The sequence below is a fragment of the Stegodyphus dumicola genome, chromosome 5 (assembly GCF_044657685.1).
Source record: "Stegodyphus dumicola isolate Sdum_Otavi_A_Nest chromosome 5, ASM4465768v1".
NCBI lineage: Eukaryota > Metazoa > Arthropoda > Arachnida > Araneae > Eresidae > Stegodyphus > Stegodyphus dumicola.
Window position 1 is genome coordinate 142,928,930 of NC_140772.1, and position 23,526 is coordinate 142,952,455.

Genomic DNA, 23,526 nt, shown 5'->3' on the forward strand with positions numbered 1-23,526 from the left:
AACGGGTTACTACTTTTGGCAGGATTCTCGCAGAGGTGAAAATGGAATTTTTTGCCAAAGAGAGTTGACGCTAATGACCCGGGTAACCATAGCAGCACCGCATTAGCATTTAAATAACACAACCCCTTAAGCCGTGAACGCCATCTGAAATACTGGAGAATGGAAAAAGGGTTCTATAGGCTTTTTTCAAAGCAAAAAGGATGTACATTCAGTGATCGTCTTTCACTTGTGCAATGTTAACAGCTGTAATGAATTTTACTCGTTCCTTGCCTTCTGCAGATTTAATAAATTTCATTTCCAATATTTATTCGCTTTTCGATAAGATAATAAACTCTAGGATAACAATTATTAATAATCAAAGCTATCTTTTTTTTCTTTCTCTCTCTCTCTCTCTCTTTTTTTTTTTTTTTTTTTTTTTTTTTTATGTGTGTGTGTGTGTCCTTGTGTTACATTGGTAATATTTTTATTCTTGTCTTATTTAGGAATTTTGATTTGCCTATTCTACATCGTACATTATAAAATTTTTACCACATTAAAAGTATTAGGAGAGGTAAAATAAAAATATAACTCAATCGTTATATAGCCAAATTTTTTGTGTGATAACTTAAGACGACCACCTCTTAAAATCAGCAGTCTTTCTGAAAATATACATAAAGCGTTACATTTAAACAATCGTCTTCATAGAAAACCAAATCTTTTAGACATGTTGAAGATTGTCTTAGAAAGCTATTCTGTAAATATCTTCAATTTAAATGCTATTCGTCATAGCTAGAACATTTGCTGCCCGGGGCGGACTCTGAGTGTGTCCGCCTAGGCAGTCTTTGAATTTGTCTCTTCTCTTGGTATTAGCAAATAACTGAATGTAGAAATGACATAGAGAAAAATAAATTAAAATAAATTCTACCTTTACTTCTGAAAAAATTTAAATTCCATCATTTTAAAATTGTGGCATTATTGTAGGTTTTACTTTCAAAACGAAGAGCATGAATATTGCATTTTTAAATGCTTTTATTTTACTAATAAGAAATAGATAAAAGTAACAAAGATAAATTAAGTAAAGATTAATGTTCCAGGATTCATGTAATGATGAACAATCACAGACAATATTAGTTCCTCCGGCTTTGATAGAATACGTTATCATTATAACTTCCACAGCTAGCTTTAAATAGTATAATCAGCTAAAGACAGTTAAACACCAAAGAAGACCGTCTGTCTTCTTCAACTCTTGAAGCAAGCCATCTGCTGCACTCCACTCTCGTCCACGTCTGGACGCTATCTCCCGTTGCTCTCGACTGCTTCACACTGAGCTATGCTGGGATGACGTCACATGCTGGTAATTCGCTAAGTCAGCATCAGTCGTCGATGATCTCCACAGCTTCGGCCAGCCTGAAGGGGCATCGTCCTCGATGTCCGTTGAATGGACGTCACTATCATCTACCTGCAAAGAGAATTAAAAAATGAGCTGATACAAACATCAATCAATTTGACCATGGCTTCGTATGGTCACCCGAAGTAGATGTCAAATTCGGTCCTTCATGGCATCCTACTTTTTCGACTTCATATTTGTCATTTCATCTAACAGCTATGATTTTATACGGTCCATGAAACTTAGGTCGTATTTTCAAACCAGTCCCATACTGAGTTCTCTGAATGGCTACCAAGTTGCCAATCATGTAGAGTTTCGGTTTCTTATGTCTTTTGTTAAATTGCTTACGATTCTCTTCTTGTATCTTCAAAATGTTGTTTTTCGCATCTTCTCTCATTTCATCACGTTCTTGCATCAACTGCTTTAAATATTCTTCATTCAATATCTCACTAATTCTCAGATCTTCCTTGTTCTTCATTTTCGTGCCTATGAGAGGCTCAAACGGTGAATATTTCGTACTTCTCGTAGTTGTGCTGTTGATTATTCTCTGGACACCTGGAACATACTTAAACCATTTCGTTGAATCCTCATGTGATAATTTTGACAAAACAGGAATCAAAATTCTATGGATTCACTCAATCTGTCCGTTACCTCTTAGAATACCGGTAGTAATTTTGACATGTTCTATGTATTCTTCAGTACAATAAGCTGAAAATTCTTTCGATGTAAAGGCACTACCTCGATCTGAAATGATTCTGGCTGAATTCCCAAATACAGTCTGTTGTTGCTTCAATTTCGAAATAATTTCTTGCGTAATTGGTGATTTCACTGGTTAGAACTATGTAAATTTTGTAAAAGCATCGACAACAGTCAGAATGTGTTGGTATCTCTTGTTCGTCAATGGAAGAGGTCCAATAAAGTCGACATGGTATGTACTCAAGGGAACGTTTTCTTTCGGTACAGGATGAAGAAATCCTTCTGCTTTTCCTTGCTTTTTGTTGTACAGTATACATTCTATACAGTTAGCAATTACTTTTTCAACTTTGAATTTCAGTCTGGGAATATAGAATTCTTGCTCTATAGCATTCACGGTTTATCTACAGCAAAGTGACCTTTTTTATGTACCTTCTGAATGACTTCGTTCTGTAAGGATTCTGGCACTTCTAGCAGATCTTTACCATTTTCAAATTTGTACAAAATATCATTTCTCAGGAAGAATCCATTTTCTTCTCCCTTCTCAACTAAATTCTTTATCAACTTCACATGTTCATCTTCATTCTGTTGTTGTGCTAACCGAATCTTCTCAGTTACATCGGATCTGTATGGTGTTAAAATTAAAGCATTTCTACTTAGAGCATCAGCATATTTCATTTGGCTTCCTGAATGACGTACAATTTCGTAATCGAATTCTTCAATAAACATTGCCCATCTTGCAATTTTAGGAGTTAAATCTTTCTTATCTAAAGTTTTCTGAAAAGCACTACAATCAGTTACAATTTTGAATTTAGAGCCTAACAAATAGTTTCTAAACGTCTTCAGAGCTTCTATAACTGCAAGGGATTCTAATTCGTAACTACAGAGTTTCTCTTGCTGCGGTGAAGTCTTCTTACTCATATACTGGATTGGGTGATAATTACCATCGTCAGACAATTGGAGTAATACCGCACCAAAGCCTTGACTACTAGCATCAGTATGAAGTTCTAATGGATATCTTTGCCTAAATATGTGTAGAACAGGTGCTTGAGAGAGAATTTCTTTTAATCTGCAAAATGCTTCCAGTTGTTCGGAATCGAACTTAAAACCAATACCCTTTCTAAGTAAGTCACTAAGAGGTTTAACTATTTTAGCATAATGAGGAATGAATTTACAAAAATAACCTGTTAGTCCTAAAAAGCTTTGCAGCTGTTTACAGTTACGCGGTTGTGGAAAGTTTTCAACAGCAACAGTTTTGGAAGGCGATGGTCGAATAGTTCCGTTTTCAATTACATGTCCTAAAAATTCAATTTTACGTTTTAAGAGTTGGCACTTTTTGAAATTTATTTGTAATCCATATTCCGAAGCAGTTTTGAATACTCTTTCTAATTTGTCTAAACATTCAACTTCATCATTAGCTGGTGTTACGAGTTTGAAATATTTCTTTTTCTGAACTTTTGTGGCAACGCTGCGCAAGCGCGAGTGGAGATCGTCTAGGCAACGAGGAAGAGAGTTTCACTCTCGACCTACGCAGCCATTAAGCAACGATACTTCTGTTCTCGGTACGAAACAATATAACTGTAATTTCTGTACTTGTAAATAAGGTGCTACTTTGGTAGACGGTTGCACGGATTTTTGGCGATTTACGTTGGCGCAATTGTTGGCGCGATTTTTACAATCGTCAGCCATCTTGAAAAACGCTGTTTTTACGCATAGTAAAGTATTCGAAACTTAAAAAAAAAAAAAAATAAATAAATAAATAAAAAAATAATAATAATAAATATCGTTAAAAGTAATGGATTAATTTTTTGTTGAAAATGTCTTTTTTTAAGATGGCAGGCAAGTGTAAATAAGTACATTTACTATGAGTATAAAGTACTAAAGTAAGGCTATTATTACTTTCGGTACTTTTCCGTTTCGCCGGCGCAAATCTCGCCAAGCAGACTCTATTGGCGACAACATACAGTATACACATAAAAAATATTTTAAAAAATTTAGTTCTAAGAATTCTTTTTTTGAAGGCATAAACATTTTAATATTGCTTAAAACTTTATAAAAAGCCAATAAATAAAGACAATAAATTCGTAAAAACACATTAATTTAAGAATTTACTATGCTTTCATGGTTCAACATCCTGATTCGCCGGTTCATATCACGTGACCCCAAGCGATCTCATCTCACGTAAGCTACTCTACAAAAATCTAATGCTCTCAGTATTTATCTACATTAATTTCAAGTTAAATCTTAATTTGGAACGCAAGTTTAAATGGAAGAAATATTTCAATGCGTACAAATAGCTTACTCAAAAATTATGTAAAATCGCAGTGCTTTACTTCACTAATGCATTCTCACTAGAATTGATGAATTTAACCCTTGACTTTCCTTTTCTATATTTTCGGCTTCGGGTAAGCGCTGTGATTGCATCCTAATTGATTTAATTATCGAAAATGGCCTTAGATATAAAACTGTACTATCTGATAAAAATTCTATGTAATTATATGCTAGTATTGAAAGAAACAATCAATCTGATAAGAAAAAGTTGCGACTTGTTTTGAAAATGAGGCGTAAAAGGTTACCAGCGAGAATATTCCGCTTGGCATCGGTTGTACCATTATTGGCGACTTTATCGCTTGCGCTGGCAAAACGGAAAAGTACCTTACTTTCATATAGCAAAAAAGAGAATAAAAACACCGCTATAAAAACATTGTGCCAACGTTTAATTAGATTAAAATATTACTGAAATTGAATATCGAATTAAAAACCATCCTACCAACATTTAAAAGAATTAGAATATTATTAAATTCAATACGTTATTAAATAAAATACGTTATATAAAATATAATTAACATTAAAACATATGTGACAATAATTATCTCAGCATTTTTTGAAAATAGTGTATTAATTTTTTTAACAAAAATTGAAGTATACAATTATAAAATAAAAGAAAAATATGTACTTACATTTTTTCGAGTAATTTAACCTCTTGTTTATTGATAAGTACCACAAAAAAAATCGAAATCATAATTGTATCGGATCTTTTAACCATCTTCATCTGTTATCCAAATATCTCGCACTTCATTGAAGAAGCAATTAGCGAGGTTTCCTCCAAAATTTCCTCTGACGCTATTAACAATTTATAAATAAATCTTTGATTAGGAAAGACAGGTTGGCCAAAATAAAGTCTCAAAGGGCAATTTTTTTATTCCAATACCAATAATTCTTGGTAATTACCAATAACAACATTCGTCTTCGAAACGGAGATATCCATTCCGTTTGAAATCTGACGAATTCTAAGAGATGAATAATAAAATTTTAAAATCGCGCGGTAATGCACAAATATTCAGTAACCAATCAGGGAGCTGATTACATCACGCATAGAATTAAAATTATTTAAATAATCATTCATAATAAAATAATTTTTAAAACAAATGCAAAATTAAATTTTATTTTAATGTTTAACAGCCATAAATAATGTTTAAAACATTAGATTAAATTTATAGATATTAATAAGACCAATTACTTTTTAAGTAAGGTGACGTCATTGATTACATCATCCACAACATAAAATTATATAAAATATTATAAACAACAAAATTTTTATTTCAAATAAAAATGTAAAATTAAATTGATTTTTAATATTTAGAAGCCATAAATAATATTTAAAACACGGAAGTTATGCATAATAAAACGCATTATTTTTTTAATAAAATGGCAACAAAGTATCGGTTACCATAAATAACTTATCCAGCAATGGGTTTACCGTAAGTTGTATTACTCGCCAAAAGGCAAATCGCCAAAAAGTCGCCAAAATCCGTGCAACCGTCTACCAAAGTAGCACCGTAAATAATTATGTTCATTAAAGTTTGTGTTGTAAAACTAACTTACAGTCTACTAATTCGACGGATACGCGTAACATGGTCAACGTCGACCCGATGAAGTTCGAACTGTTTTAAAACGAAAATCTGAAAGGCGAAACGATTAACGAGAAAAATGGCTCCTGTGGAACTCTCGCAATTAACAGTCTTTAATCGAAATCGAGGATATATAAAATCGCAAATAACGAGAATAAAGTCATTCTTACAAGATGAAATGCCAGTGGATAATACGGATATTATTCAAAAGCTTCAAGCAGTGGATAAACTACGTTCTAAGTTAGAAGATTTACGCAACGAATGCTACAGCACGCTTTCGGACGTTGATTTGCCAGCCTTTGAAGCAAGCCTCGATGATCTGCAAATTGACCTCGAAACATGCGAGGTAAGCTTTCAAAATATTCTCAATCAAAATCCTATTGCAAATGTTAAAAGTAGTCCGTCCTCTGGCAACTGTAAAGTAAAATTGCCGTCAATTAATCTTCCCGAGTTCTCAGGTTTATATGCCGAATGGCTATCATTCAAATCACAGTTTATGGGATTAATTGATAATAATGATCAGTTGTCAGAACAACAAAAATTATATTATCTTCAATCAGCACTCAAGGGTAATGCCAAACAACTAATAAGGGTAAATGATACATATAATAGTTTACTTTGGTAGATGGTTGCACGGAATTTTGGCGATTTACGTTGGCGCAATTGTTGGCGCGATTTTTACAATCGTCAGCCATCTTGAAAAACGCTGTTTTTACGCATAGTAAAGTATTCGAAACTTAAAAAAAAATAAATATCGTTAAAAGTAATGGATTAATTTTTTGTAGAAAAAGTCGTTTTTTAAGATGGCAGGCAAGTGTAAATAAATACATTTACTATGAGTATAAAATACTAAAGTAAGGTTATTACTACTTTCATATAGCAAAAAAGAGAATAACAACACCGCTATAAAAACATTGTGCCAACGTTTAATTAGATTAAAATATTACTGAAATTGAATATCGAATTAAAAACCATCCTACCAACATTTAAAAGAATTAGAATATTATTAAATTCAAATACTTTAAAATACGTTATATAAAATATAATTAACATTAAAACATATGTGACAATAATTATCTCAGCATTTTTTGAAAATAGTGTATTAATTTTTTTTAACAAAAATTGAAGTATACAATTATAAAATAAAAGAAAAATATGTACTTACATTTTTTGAGTAATTTAACCTCTTGTTCATTGATAAGTACCACAAAAAATCGAAATCATAATTGAGTCGGCTCTTTTAATCATCTTCATCTGTTATCCACATATCTCCCACTTCATTGAAGAAGCAATTAGCGAAGTTTCCTCCAAAAATTTAAAATAAATTTCCTCTGACGCTATTAACAATTTATAAATAAATCTTTGATTAGGAGAGACAGGTTGGCCAAAGTAAGGTCTCAAAGGGCAATTCTTTTATTCCAATACCAATAATTCTTGGTAATTACCAATAATGTACGTATCCAAATGATCAGAAGTTTGTTGATGCTTGTTGCTTGATCTATTGCACCAAGATATTTTACTGTACATTTATTTACAATTTGTTTACAAGTCGTATGCCACCTGGCATATTTACAAGCGTTATGCCTCCTGACATGTACATGATACACATATTCTGCCACCTGGCATGTGAATTGATACATCATACTAGTTTTCTGCCACCTGACAGATACGATGCAATTACCTCAATTAGCGGTAATACGCCCGATATTTTGGCATGTCCGCTTCCCTTACGTTCTGTAACGCAACTAACTCTTTGTGCGGTGCGCCCTCTGGGCACAAATCACCGCAATCACCGAGGAGGCCAAAACATCCTCCCCCCCCGATGAATTACATTCATCTTAATACAAATTTTCAATATATGCAAACAAGTAAATGAACTCATAGAAACTGAATACATACAAAAACCTTCAAACTCATATAGAGACTGAAAACATACAAAAACCTTCAAAAAGTATAAATTTACATGTTACACTTACCAATCTTCTAGCAAAACATCTTATATCTTACTATATTGAAACGTTAACTATGAGGGTTAAACTAGAACAAACAAATAAAATTATTAGTACAATAAGAAATAAAAAAAATAATAAAACATATTCAATATAAACCAAACACTTAAGTTAATGTTCTTCAACTGGTAAAAGACACAGTTTGGTAATAGGACGTTTAATGTCCCCGTGCACAGTTTTTAGTCTAACCACTCGGACATTATTGTCTCTTCCAGGAAACACTTCTATTACTCGCCCGAGTTTCCAACGTAATGAAGGCATATTATCTTCTTTAATGATAACCAAGTTATTTAGACGAATATTTCTGCTAGGCTGTCTTCATTTGCTACGCTGCTGTAGTTGGCACAGGTACTCTTTAGACCACCGGTTCCAAAACCCTTGGAACATCTGCTATGTTAGTTGCCATCTTTGCAATGGAGACACTCGTACTTCGGTTAAATCTTGTTCCGGAACAGCTGTTAAAGAAGTGCCTATAATAAAGTGTTCAGGAGTCAAAGCTGTCAAATCATTGGGATCACTGGAGACCGGTGTTATTGTCCTCGAATTTAAGCATGCTTCAATTTGTGCAATCAAAGTTAGAAACTCTTCATAAGTCAAAATTTGAGTTCCAACACATTTCTTTAGATGCAGCTTCATAGATCTAACAGCTGCCTCCCATATACCACCATGATGTGGAGCAGCAGGCGGGTTGAATATCCACCTTATGTTTTCATTTGCTAACCACCTTTGAAATTCTGAAGCCTTCCGTAACTCATAGGCGGTAAGCATACCAGATTGCTTTTCACGAACGGATTTACAGTTGTTCACGAAGCGCAGAACATAAGCCATTATTCCCAGTACTTTGGTTAAATTTCCGTACAGTTCAAGATTTAGTAACGGTTCTGTAGATTCCACAAGTGTTTTCAAAGTAACACATTTTCGTTCTTCACTAACGTTTTGCATGTCAGCTTCGGTATTCATTTCGTTTATGTGATGTCGAATATCTACTTCTGAAAGCCAGGGTGGCCCAGAAAACCAATCACTATCATTAATTAGAGCTTCAGCATCCATCCCCCTCGTAAGTTTATCAGCAGGGTTTGTCTTCCCACTGCAAAAGTACCAGTTGTTTAAAATTGTTTTCTCCTTGATTTCTACCACACGATTTCTAACAAATTGTTTCCACTCGTTGGCAGATCCCTTGATCCAGTGAATGCAAATTTGGGAATCAGTACAGTAAAATATATTTCCCTTATCCAACTGCGGAAATATCGATTGCAAATACGAACCTAATCTTGCAGAAATTAATGTTCCCAAAAGTTCAAGCCTAGGGAGTGTTATCCTTTTTAATGGAGCCAAACGGGATTTCGACACTATGAAACTTGTTTTACATTTATTTTTCTTCTTAAATCTAAAATATGCTACAGCACCATAACACTTGGGACTGGCATCAGAAAATATGTGAACTTCTATAAACTTCCAACACATATCACTGAAGTACTGTCTGGGAATTTCGAAAAACTTTATTTTTTCAACTTCTTTTAACCATTCCTGAAATATGAATTCTGTATCAAGGGGAACACTTTCGTCCCATTGAATACTCTTTTCCTACATAGTTTGCATTAAGAGTTTAATTCGAACAGTAAATGGATTCATAATTCCTAAGGGATCAAAGAGCATACCACATGCTGCTAAAATGATGCGTTTAGTTACTTTGAGATTTTGTAACTTCTCAAACTGAAATACATCTATTTTCAAATTATCATTGACATTATCCCAGATAAGACCTAAAACTTTCAACGGTACCAAAGAGTCTTCAGATGTTTCACGAGAGTCAATTCCATTAAGTTTCCATAGTTCATTCAGCTCAGGTGAGTTTGAAACCCATCTACGTAAATTCATACTGGCCTCGCTAAGAATGAAAATCATGTCCTTGCTTAAATGTAAGGCCTTTGCTACATTAACTGTCCCAGAAATTAAATCATCTACGTAAAGCTCTTTTAACATACTGCATGCCTCTTCGTAGGCATCTTCATACTTTTTTAAATGCAGTCTTATTGTAGCTGTTAATAAATAAGGTGAGCACTTGACCCCGAAAGGAACTCGATTGTGTTGGAGAACTTGTAAGTTGGGATTACTGTGATCGAGATTTGACCCTTCTTCATTTATCCCCAAAAACTTTAAAAAATCCCTATCTTCTTTAGCTAAGCCTACCTCTAAAAATGCACGCTGAATGTCGGCACAAAACGCAATTGAATGTACCCTGAATTTAATGATAATCTTTAGCAAATCAGGATTTAAATTAGGTCCGCTTTCTAAACAATCATTAAGTGATAAATTTCCCTTACTTTTAGAAGAAGCGTCAAAAACTATTCGAACCTTTGTAGAATCCTCCTGCTCGCGCACTACCGCGTGATGAGGCATGTAATACCCCGTTTTCAAACTACTATTTAAATACGTATCTACCCGTTCCACTATACCATCTCTCAAGTGTTCATTAATTATCTCATTATATTTTAAATATAGCTCGCTATTTTTCTGAAACTTATTATTTAAAAATTGTAAACGCTGTTTCGCGATTTCATAATTGTTATTTAAACCTTCAACACCCTCTTTCCACAATAATCGAGTTTCCTACCTTTTATTCTTGAAAGTTGTATTTCGTTCAAATGACCCTAAAATTTCTTTATCTGATAGAGATATTTCTTTATCCGAACTTATCCCAATTGCTTCTAATTCCCATAATTTTTTAACTCTTTCATAATCTAAGTCCTCATTTACAACGGTTATATGATTAACTCTTGCGTCCTTACACTTTGATCCTTCGTCCTTGCCTTGAATCACAAAACCGAAAGTGCTTTCTGTTGCAACTAATTTTTTACAAATCTTCACGTTTTGTTCTCCTAAAATTTCCCAAATATAATCCGAACCTATTAATACTTGAATTTCGTCATTTGTACCAGCATCTGCTAATTCTATTCCCTTCTCAAACGCCATCTTTCGTATCCACCGAGAAGGAACTTTTACTTGCCCTAGTGTTATAGAATCAATGACTATTGCGTTAATTTTTATCTTTTTACTGGGATGGCTTACATTTTGCAATACGATTTCTACGATATCATACAAGCGCTCTTTTGCATCTTTGCATCCAAATGTGAAAATAATAAGCGCTTCTTTATTAATAATTTTCAACCCCAGTGAATCAACCACTTCTCGTAAGATGAATGACTTTGTTGACCCTGAATCTAGCATACAACGTAATACCTTTTCGTTCCCCCCTTTACACCTAACTGTTGCCGTAAACGTCTGTAAAAGAACGGAAGTCGGTGGTTTAATTTTGTTATTATTTTCATTACATAAGAGCGAAAGAGAAGCTTCAGGAATTGGCGTTGTTTTGTCTGATTCGAAGTATCCGTCTCTAAACCTTTCGATGCGGCGTCACATATTAACGAATTATGTAAACCTTGGACATTGCACAGTCTGCATTTTTCCAGAAACGCCTTGGATGCCCTTTCGAAAAGCAAATAAAACATAAACCTCGATCCATTAATGCCTTTCGGCGAGCCTTTAAATCAAGTGCGCAATCATGATTCATATGACAAGCAGATAAACAAAATATGCAGACATTTTGATTCTCTTTCTTAGGCGGGGTAGAGAACTTTCGATTTGGATTAAAATGTGATTTTTGAAAGTATTTAGAGGGAGTTTCGCTTTGACTAGTTAATACCGAAGCACCTTGCTTATTCGTACTGTAATCATTTCTTTTAGAATGCATGTAAGATTTATTTTGATAACCTTGATGGGAACTTTTGTTTCGTATTGATGTTTCATTTACATCAAAATTCTTGGAACGCGCTAATATCATTGATGTTTTCCTACATTCCACTTCCGTTTTCAAGAACGTTAGTAGTTCATTAACATCGAAATTTTGTTTATCACTTCTTTTCCTAGTGAATTCTAGAGTTAAATTCTCGGGTATTAACTTTAACAAAATAGGGGATAATAAATGTCCATAAGAACCACTAGTAACATTTAAAGAATTTAAATTCCTTATTTGTATTTCTATATCGTCATAAAGCTTCCTCAAAGAAGCCGTATTTCCGGAACATTTTACAGGTTCTAAACTCAACAATTTATTCATATGCGCATTAATTAGCAGGTCATCTCTCCCTAAACGGTTTTTTAGTATATCAACAGCCACCGTATAGTTTTCATTAGTAAATGTTAATCCACTAATAGCATTTAAAGCTAAACCTCCCAAAAGCGATTTTAAATAACAAAACTTGTCAACCGGACTGAGACTTTCGTTTTGGTGAATGGAATTACTAAACTGATTCCAGAATTCAAGCCAAGAACAAGGATCACCGTAATATTTTGTAATCGTTAATTTTGGCAATTTTAAAGTATTAACTTCACAAGTTTTCAACTTCGGAGATATAGTTTCCTCACTAGAATTTCTAGATTCAACTTTACTCGCGTTTTTTCTTAATTTTTCCTGAATTTTACATTTAAAACTTATAATTCTTTCCTGATATTCCTGCGCGGAAATTACTTCTGTTTCCAACTCCTGTTCCGTAATTATAAGTTTTTCAATCTCAGAATCGTATTGTTTCAACAACTGCGATTTTTCAAGTAACATTTCGAGTAATTCTTTTGATTTCTCATCCGCGGTTTCACCCTCTTCTAACAATGCAGAATCTATTTTACTCATCAACTTAGTAGTTAAGCTACGCGTCACCGTACGCAACTTCTTTGCCTTATTCATAGCCTCTGTTAGCGCATTTTACGCCAACGAATCTCGCCAAATTATCGCCTTCTACGATTGAGGCAACAGACTTGAAGAAGAAATGTAACCGATCTGACATGAGCAATTACTTGTAACCGGTCTGACAATTAAATTGTATTTTGCTTCACTGTAAATATTTGTATATGATGTTTTTCTAAATAAAATAATTAAAAACGAAGCAGTGAAGCTGGTCCATCGATAAAAAATAACCTTTAAGAAAAATAAGTTTATTCACCTGGCTCCGTCGACCCTGGAGCCTACTTCAGCGGTATGGATATATTAATGAAAAGCAAAGCATCCCTAAAGGGGAAAATAACTAGATTCGAAACTTTTGTGAAAACTGCAAATAATGATGTGGACTTAGTTGAACTTAAAGTTAAACTAAAAAACATTCAAGTTCTTCAAAAGAAAGTTGATGAACTACGAAGTGCGTGCTACGCACAAAGTGAAATGAAAGATGATGATCTGACCAAAATTGATGACGACTTAAACCAATGTGATGATCGTCTGGAAAAATTGGAGGTAAGAATTGAAATTCTCATTAATTCTTACAATAAGTTAAATTCTGCAAAAGCAGTAAATGTTACTGAAAGTAATGTAGATGAAAATTTTCAAATCAAAACTAAAATCCCAGCGTTAGTTTTGCCTGAATTTTCAGGAAAATATGAAGAATTTAGTTCATTTAAAACTCAATTTGATGATTTAATTACAAATAATGTTCAGCTGAGTCATTCACAGAAATTGTATTATCTAAGATCTTGTCTTACTAATGATGCTAAGCATTTAGGTAGTAACTTTGATAATTTTGAATCTTTGTACAATGCTTTAGAATCTCGCTATGATAATGAACGTCTGATTGTTGACATTCATGTGCAGAATATTTTAAATTTTGAAAAGATTCAATTCGAAAATGCGAAAGATATCAGAAGTATGATTGATTGTATACAAAAGAATTTACGCGCTTTGAAAGTATTAAAATATGAAGAGAACAAGTTATGTGATGTTTTTCTAATAAATATTCTTCTTCAAAAACTAGATAAAGAATCTAGAAAAAATTTTGAATTATCTCACAAATCGAAAGTAGTTCCTACATTTGACGAGTTTATTAGATTTTTGGAACAGCGTGAATCAGTTTTGTTATCGATAAATAGAAATATTACACCCGGAAGTAGAGTTAATATAAGCAAGAATTCCACTCCTTCCCATAAATCGAAGGTTCTTTTGACAAATGAAAATAAAAATAAAAACTGTGTTGTGTGTAGGAGCTTTCATCCTATTTTCCTTTGCGATACATTCTTAAAGTTAAGTGTTCATGAAAGATTAAAATTAATTCATTCACATAAACTCTTCGAATTATGTCTAAAGCAAAATCATAAGAAAAGTCAGTGTCTCTCGAAATTTAAATGCGCTTGCGGGGAAAAACACAATAAATTAATATGCATGGATAATGAGGGTCATTCGAAGACTCCTTGTCGCTCGGTGACGCCACATAGACAAAACAAAAGTGAGCTCGATGCCGCCGCTGGAAAAGGTGACTCAGAATTGAAAGCGTTGAGTGTTTTAAGTAACAAGAATAAACAAAAAAGAAAAAGTGTACTTTTTCTACTGCAGAGATTTATGTCCGTGACGCCAATAATCGAAGAATAAAAATCCGTGCGATTTTAGACAGCGCATCTAATATATGTGTTCTTACAGATAAAATAAGTGAATGCTTAGGAATAAAAAGGGAGAAAATTAAAATGCCTGTTACAGGTCTTAATGGATCAATTCAAAATATTAAATGGCAAGTGAATATATTTATTTCAAATGAAGAATGTACCTTTAATGAACCAGTTGAATTCTTGATTGTAAATAAGATAACAGGACTAACTCCGTGTACTACGTTAGATATTTCGAAAGTAGAAATTCCACAATTTTTAAATTTAGCTGATAAATCATTTTATGAAGCTTCAGAGGTACATGCCCTTATAAGCGCTGATTTATTTTTTAATGTTTTGAAAAATAATACGTATAAAATAAATGATGATTTATTGTTTAAAGAGTCTGAATTCGGATGGATCGCATGCGGAAAGCTTAACGAAATACAACCTTCTTATCAGGGACATTGTTTTCTTGTGCAAAATGACTCTCTTCAAAATACTTTAAAACTTTTCTTTGATTTAGAGGGACTTGGTATTCGCGATGATTCAGTTTTGCATGAAAAGGATCAGGCAATGGAAATTTTTAATGACACCGTTGAATTTAAAAATGGACGTTATGTAGTACAACTACCTTTTAGGAAACATTATGAAGAATTATCTGATAATTATTCCTTGGCGCGGCAGCGTTTTCTGAATTTGTGGAGAAGATTTAGTCATGATCCTGAGTTACATCAACAATATCGTGAAATTATTTGTGATTATTTAAAAGAAGGCATAATCAGCATCGTAAATCCTGATAGAAAAGAAAATGCTTTAAATAAGCCTATATATTATTTGCCTCATCAGGCTGTGCGGAAAGAAAGTAGTTTAACGTCGAAAACTAGGATCGTCTTTGATGCGGGTAGTCATCAAAATAATGAACTTTCTTTAAATGACTTCCTGTGGCCAGGGGTTAACTTAAATCCAAATCTTTTGGATTTACTAATTAATTTCAAATTGAACAAAATTGCATTTTGTTCAGATGTTAAACAAGCTTTTCTGCAGATATGCCTCTCTGATGAACATAAGGATGCAGTTCGTTTTCTTTGGAGTAGTGATGATCCAAGTGTTGATAAAAGGCCCAATTTACAGATTTACCGTTTCAATCGAGTAAATTTCGGGGTCAGTTCGAGCCCATTCCTGTTAGCAGCTACTATTAGACATCATATTAAAAAATACAAAGAAGATTTTCCCGAAACAGTTGAAATTTTAAACCAGTGTTTTTATGTAGATGATCTCATTTCTGGAAGTGAGGATTTTGAAGAAGAACTTGAAGTATCTAAAAATGCCAAGAAAATTATGGAAGAGGCTGGAATGGTCCTCAGGAAGTGGATTAGCAATAATGCTGAATTAATGGAGCAATGGAAGAATGAAGAATTCGATACCTATCCTGCAGACGCTACTCTCAGCTTGGGCGCACACCAAACTAAAATCTTGGGACTTTCTAGGAAGACGCACGAAGATTATTTAACTATGGATACTAAAAATCTTTTGGAATTTCTTTCTATGGACAAAAATACGAAACGCTTCTTACTTCAAGCAATAGGGAGGATATTTGATCCTTTAGGATTAATTTCGCCTTTCACCATTCGAGTTAAATGCCTCATCCAAGATCTCTGGAATGAAAAAATTCAGTGGGATGAACCTTTACCAAAGGAAATTGAAAAGGAATGGAAGAAGTGGTGTGCTGAACTTCATCACTTAGAAAATTTGAAAATACCTAGGTTGGTTAACGATTCTGCATCAAAGGAAGATACTGTTGAAATACACAGTTTTTGCGACGCAAGTAAAAAGGCATATGGCGCTGCCATATATTTGAAGGTGAAGACACTCAGTGGAATATCGGTGAAACTCCTAACTTCAAAAAGTCGTGTGGCTCCATTAAACGGTGTAACCTTACCAAGATTAGAAATATTGGGTGCTCTAGTTGCAGCTCGTCTTAGTTCTAAGGTAAAGAGAATCGTGAATCTGAAAAGATCTTCTGTTGAATACCATTGGACATATTCCAAGATTGCACTTTTTGGATAAAGGGTGCAAAAACCCGATGGAAGCAATTTGTGGCAAACCGAGTGAACGAAATCACCAGCTTGACAGATCCCAACTCTTGGCATCACTGTACAGGTAAAGAAAATCCTGCCGATCTTCTCTCACGTGGAATGAATGCTGATTCCTTGGTGACAGATTCTAGATGGTGGACAGGTCCAGAATTCTTGATGCAGCCTGACAGTTTCAAGAACTTGCAACCATTTATTCCTGAGATTGAAACCATCGAACAAGTCGAAAAGAAACTTTGCGGCGAGAAAGGAAAAATCCTTTTGAAGATGAGACTTAAAGAGACAGCCCTGCTAAATGACAGCTCTCAACATTTTATTGTGGACGACCTCTTAGAACTTTCAAACAATTATTATAAAATTAACCATGTTTTGTCTTATATTTTCAGGTTTATTTCCAATTGCAGGAATAAGGTAAAAAACACAGGACCACTGTCAGTGGAGGAGGTAAGAGAAGCCGAAGAAGTGTTGATTAAGCATGAACAAAGAGTTCTCCTTGAAGGAAAGAAACTGCCAAGTAATATTTCGAATTTATTTCCGTTTTTTGATGACAAAGGAATAGTACGTGTAGGAGGAAGGCTGAAGAATGCTTCAGTGCCATATTCTCAAAGACATCCTCCTATTTTACCTAAGGGTTCAAGATTAAGTAAAATTTATTTTGAAATTTTACACAGGAAATTATTTCATGTTGGACCACAAGGTCTGCTAAATGCAGTGCGCTTGAAATTTTGGCCTTTAGGTGGCCGTAGTCTCGCACGCAAAACAGTAAATCAATGTGTAACGTGCTTTAAATGTAAGCCCACTCTTTCTTCACAAATTATGGGTAATTTGCCTAGTGAAAGAGTTAATGTTTCAGCTCCATTTTCTATTACAGGTATTGATTTATGTGGCCCTTATTTAGTGAAATTTAAAAATCAACGTAAAGGTATTCTGAATAAATTGTATATTTGTATTTTTATATGTTTCGCAACAAAAGCCATCCATCTTGAGACATTAACAGATTTGACTTCCGATGCTTTAATTGCAACACTTAAACGTTTTACAAGTAGACGTGGCAAATGTTTCAAAATTTATACCGACAATGCTACTAACTTTGTTGGAGCGAATTCAAAATTGAAAAAATTTTATAAGCTCATTAATTTCCCAGACAAAGAATTAGCTAATCATTTTTCGCAAGAAAATATAGATTGGAATTTTATTCCACCCAAATCGCCTCACTTCGGTGGACTTTGGGAAGCTGGTATAAAATCGGTGAAGTACCATCTTAAACGTACGATTGGCAATTTTCATTTCACTTACGAAGAATTCGAAACGATTGTCATTCAGATAGAAGGAATATTAAATTCGCGACCGCTTACTCCTCTTTCTAGTGATTCAGAAAGTTTCGAAGTTCTGACGCCAGGTCATTTCTTGATAGGGCGACCTATAACAGCAATTTCTGAGCCGTTTTTAACGGATTTAAAGGAAAACCGCTTAAGTCGTTGGCAAAAAACTACAAAAACTATACAACTTATTTGGAAAAGATGGAAGTCTGATTACTTGAATACCTTACAATCTAGATCAAAATGGATGGTTGAAAAAATGATCTGATGATCGGCCAAATGGTTTTGATTAAAGAAGATTTTCTGCCAATTAACAATTGGCTTTTAGGGCGAATAACATCATTGTACCACGGTTCTGATGGAAAAGTCCGTGTTGTAAAAGTTCGTACCAAAACAGGGGACTTTAAAAGGACAATTAATAAAATAGCTGTATTGCATATTGAAGTTTAGCAAGTTGTGAATTATGTTACTCAGTTGTTAGTAATTATATTGAAAATTATTTTTCTCAATAATTTTGTATTCATGTTTTGTTTACTTATTTTATATTTTTCTATACATATTTTATTGTTTACATGAATAACTGAAACTTTAATACTGGTATTTCATAATTAAATTTATGTTAAGTTCTTGCATGTGAACATAGCAAGGCCGGGCGGGATGTTGGCGCATTTTACGCCAACGAATCTCGCCAAATTATCGCCTCCTACGATTGAGGCAACAGACTTGAAGAAGAAATGTAACCGGTCTGACGTGAGCAATTACTTGTAACCGAAGCTCACAATTAAATTGTATTTTGATTCACTGTAAATATTTGTATATGATGTTTTTCTAAATAAAATAATTAAAAACGAAGCAGTGAAGCTGGTCCGTCGATAAAAAATAACCTTTAAGAAAAATAAGTTTATTCAGCCTCCATTTTACCATTAGATTCTATCAACTATAATAATCACCAAGATTTTTATTCAACAATTCTATTCAAAACTGAAAAAATGAAAAAGGGCCTACCTCGAATTTCTTCGCGTTAAATCCTGGCTTTTCAGTCATGAACTCACTAATTTTCATGAACTCACTACTTTTCTTCGTCCATTCTTCATCTCCACAAATCAAGTCCAGTGTCACCAAAAAAAAAAAAAAAAAAAAAAAAAAAAAAAAAAAAAAATGTACGTATCCAAATGATCAGAAGGTTGTTGATGCTTGTTCCTTGATCTATTGCACCAAGATATTTTACTGTACATTTATTTACAATTTATTTACAAGTCGTATGCCACCTGGCATATTTACAAGCGTTATGCCTCCTGACATGTACATGATAGACATATTCTGCCACCTGGCATGTGAATTGATACATCATACTAGTTTTCTGCCACCTGACAGATACGATGCAATTACCTCAATTAGCGGTAATACGCCCGACATTTTGGCGTGTCCGCTTCCCTTACGTTCTGTAACGCAACTAACTCTTTGTGCGGTGCGCCCTCTGGGCACAAATCACCGCAATCACCGAGGAGGCCAAAACAAATAACAACATTCATCTTCGAAACAGAGATATCCATTCCATTTGAAATCTGACGAATTCTAAGAGATGAATAATAAAATTTTAAAATCGCGCGGTAATGCACAAATATTCAGTAACCAAACCAATCAGGGAGCTGATTACATCACGCATAGAATTAAAATTATTTAAATAATCATTCATAATAAAATAATTTGTAAAACAAATGCAAAATTAAATTGTATTTTAATATTTAACATTCATAAATAATGTTTAAAACATTAGATTTATAGATATTAATTAAACCAATTACTTTTTAAGTAAGGTGACGTCTTTGATTACATCATCAACAACATAAAATTATATAAAATATTATAAACAACAAAATTTTTATTTCAAATAAAAATGTAAAATTAAATTGATTTTTAATATTTAGAAGCCATAAATAATATTTAAAACACGGAAGTTATGCATAATAAAACGCATTATTTTTTTAATAAAATGACAACAAAGTATCGGTTACCATAAATAACTTACCCAGCAATGGGTTTACCATAAGTTGTATTACTCGCCAAAAGAAAAATCGCCAAAATCCGTGCAACCGTCTACCAAAGTAGCACCAATATTTATTCGAAACATTGAAAAAACGTTTTGAAAACGCACGGTTGCTTATTATGAGTCATATTAATGAAATATTTAATTGCTCTAAAGTTAAATGTGAATCCTCATCTAATTTAAGACAGATGCTTGATAAAATCGAAAGTAATTTGCGATCCTTAAAACAGTTGGAATTACACGCAAACCCTCTTTGTGATGCAATCTTAATATATGTAATTCTTCAAAGAATAGATATTGATACTCGTAAGTTATACGAAATGGAATTAGGTTCTGAATTACCGAGCTGGGCAAAGTGTGCAGAATTTATAAACAAAAGATGCCAAGCTTTGGAAAACGTAAACAAAGGTATGGAAGGAGATGAATTTAAACGGGAATTAACTCCGAAATTCAAAACGCTAATAGTAAAAAATGACAAAAATAATTGTATGTTAGGATGCACCGAATCACACCCCATTTTCAGATGTAAAAGGTTTATTGAATCAAACGCAGACGAGAGAATAAAATACGTTAAAAAGTTTAATCTGTGTTATAACTGTCTTGGATTTCATGCAATGTCTAAATGTAAGAAAATTCATTTAAAGTGTAAAACATGTAACAAAAATCATAGTACAGTGTCACACGGAGCAAATTTCGCATTCGAAAGGCAAAAACAAAACAAAAATGAGCATGATTTATTATTGACAGTGGAGCCGATGAAGGAGGAAAAGACAGGAATTTTGAAACCAAGTGTTGCGCAATCACCGGTGCCAGATGGCTCAGTTAGCGAAACGCAAAACACTTCTTGTTTTTATTAATACAAACAAAAATGTTCTTCTCTCCACGGTCAAAGTTAATTTAAGGCAATCCAATGAGGATTTGGTTAAAGTTAAATGCGTTATGTGATTCAGCCTCGATGCGAAATTTAATAACTGAGGAAGCAGCTGATTTATTAGGCTTTCAAAGATCGAGATATAGAGCAGATTTAATTGGATTAAAAAATACTGTAATTCCGATTACGGAAAAAATTTGTACGCACATAGCTAACGACGAAGAATCTTTCAGTAAGGAACTCGAATTCTTAATTTTGCCAGAAATTGCTGGAAATGTTCCAGCTGAAAAAATAGATGTCAAAAATTTAAAATTGCCAGAAAATATAAAGTATACTAATCCTAAATTTTATTTACCTAAAAAAATATCGCTTCTTTTGGGAGGTGACGTGTTTTACGAATTATTAAGAGGAAACCAAATCCAGTTAAGGGGTAATTCTGTCACTTTAATTGAAACAGTTTTCGGGTGGATGGTAACAGGTTCTATTCCCGTCGTGTCTCCATGTAATTCTCGATGTTATTTTATACAAGATGGTGTTGATGAGGGTTTAAGACAATTCTGGGAATTAGAATCAATTGGTGTCCTCCAAAGTGTACACTCAGATGAGGAAGCTAGGGCCATAACACTCTTTAAGAATTCTGCGCATTATAAGGAGGGAAAGTACGAAGTTGGGTTACTATGGAAGCGCGACTTTAAGGAATTAAGTGATAACTTAGAAGTTGCTAGGAGACGACTAGAATATTTGAATAGGAAATTTGAGAGATGCTCAGAACTTTATAACGACTACCGAGAGATACTGAATGATTATGAAACTCAGGGTATCATCGAAAAGTTTCCAAATGACAAGGTAGAAAGTGATCTGTTTTATCTACCATTTTCAATGGTTTACAGAGACTCCGTCAGTTCCAAGAAACAAATCGTTTTTGATGCCAGTGCACATGAACAGGGTGAACTTTCCCTGAATGACTACTTATACACTGGACTTAGCCTTAACCCTCTGATATTCAACATGCTTGCCTTCTTCCGTTTGAATGCGGTGGTCGTCTTAGCAGATATCGAGAAAGCGTTTTTGCAGATATCTTTGCATGAAAAGGATCGAAATGCAGTACGATTTCTGTTTCCAAGTAAAAACCCAGGTACAAATGAACATTATGACATCCAGATTTTCAGATTTTGCCGTGTTCTGTTTGGCGTCAACGCCAGTCCTTACTTGCTGTCTGCCACCATTAAAGGACACATCGAAAAGTTTCGAGAGTTGCATCCCGCCACGGTGGAAATGCTCGATAAATGTCTATATGTCGACGATTTTGTTGGAGCTCTCGACAACGTTTCATCTGCCTTTCAAATGTCGTGTGAAGCCAAAAGGATTATGGCTGACGCAGCAATGAATTTATGTAAATGGAGTTCCAACAGCAAGGAACTGTTACAAATATGGGAAGACAAGGGTTTCAAAATCCATCCCATTCATTCAGAGGCCAGGCCTACTGACAAACTACAAAAGGTTCTCGGTCTTCCGTGGCACGTGCATCAAGACTACATCACTATTGATGTGAAAGATTTACTCGAGTATAATAAAGGAGAAAGTGTTACAAAAAGAACGCTGTTAAAAACAGCGGAAAAATTGTACGATGTGCTTGGTCTTCTAACGCCGTTTACAATCAGACTCAAATGTCTATTCCAAGAACTGTGGCTTAGGAAGTGTTCATGGGATGCAGAACTTCCAGCAGACCTTCTTCAAAGGTATAGTCAATGTAAGCTTGAGTTATCTGATATTACGAACTTACAAGTCCCTAGGATGATCCTCGACGGTAGCCTAGGTGATACCAACGAACTTCAAATCCATGTCTTTTCCGATGCCAGGCAAAGGGCATACGGATCTGCAGTATACTTAAGAGTTAAAAATGCTGACAAAATCTCGGTAAACTTAATTGCTTCTAAGAGTCGTGTTGCCCCATTAAAGAAACTGGCTCTACCAAAACTTGAACTCATGGGGACTTTGCTCGCAGTCAGACTGGCGAAAGAGGTAGAACAAAATGTAAAACGAAAAAGGAAACATAAGATGGAAGTCATGGGTCTCCCAATAAGGAAATGCCCTGGGGTTAGGGTTTGAAAGTTATCAAAATCAGCCGACAAAGGAGTCAATGGTCTACAGTTCATTTCTGGACAGACTCCCAGATCACATTGTTCTGGATTAAAAGACCTCATTATAAATCGAAACAATTTGTTTCCAATCGTGTGAACGAGATTCAGGCTCTTACCAATCCTGAAGCTTGGTCACACATACCTGGAAAACTAAATATAGCTGACCTTGTAACAATAGGTGCTAGTGTAAAAGATCTTTTAAAAAATGAGACCTGGTGGTCAGGTCCTGAATTCTTAAGAAAAAATGAAGTCTCAGTATTTCCGAGTAATAATTCTGTTCCTGAAGAATATTATATTTCAGAATTGAAAAAGGGTTCATGTGTAGAAGGAGTATAACTCTACGTTTTGCTATAACTAACCAGAATGTTTTGTTTTATAATGATCTGCTTAAAATTACTAATAATTTTTCTAAACTTATTCGTATAGTTTCTTATGTTTTTAGATTTATTCATAACTGTAGAAATCCTAAAGACAAAAAAAGTAGGTATCTGAAGTGTCAAGAGTTGAACAATTCAGAAATTGTTCTCTTAAAATTTGCCCAAAGTGAGTATTCGGAAGAAATTTCTGCCTTAATAAAAGGTGAGAATGTAAAAGGTAAAAGTAAATTAGCTTCTCTTAATTGTTTTCTTGATAAAAATGGTCTTATTCACGTTGGAGGACGAATAATCAATTTT

At 34.0% G+C, this 23,526-nt stretch overlaps 1 long non-coding RNA gene across 1 annotated transcript; it reads right to left on the reverse strand.

Moving 5' to 3' along the window:
- Positions 1 to 969: 969 nt before the first annotated feature.
- LOC146997255 (uncharacterized) lies at positions 970 to 19,284 on the reverse strand. Its single transcript, XR_015041258.1, has 2 exons — positions 18,799 to 19,284; positions 970 to 1,438 (listed from the first exon to the last, which is right to left on the reverse strand). It is a non-coding gene; the product is annotated as an uncharacterized LOC146997255 (long non-coding RNA).
- Positions 19,285 to 23,526: the final 4,242 nt, after the last annotated feature.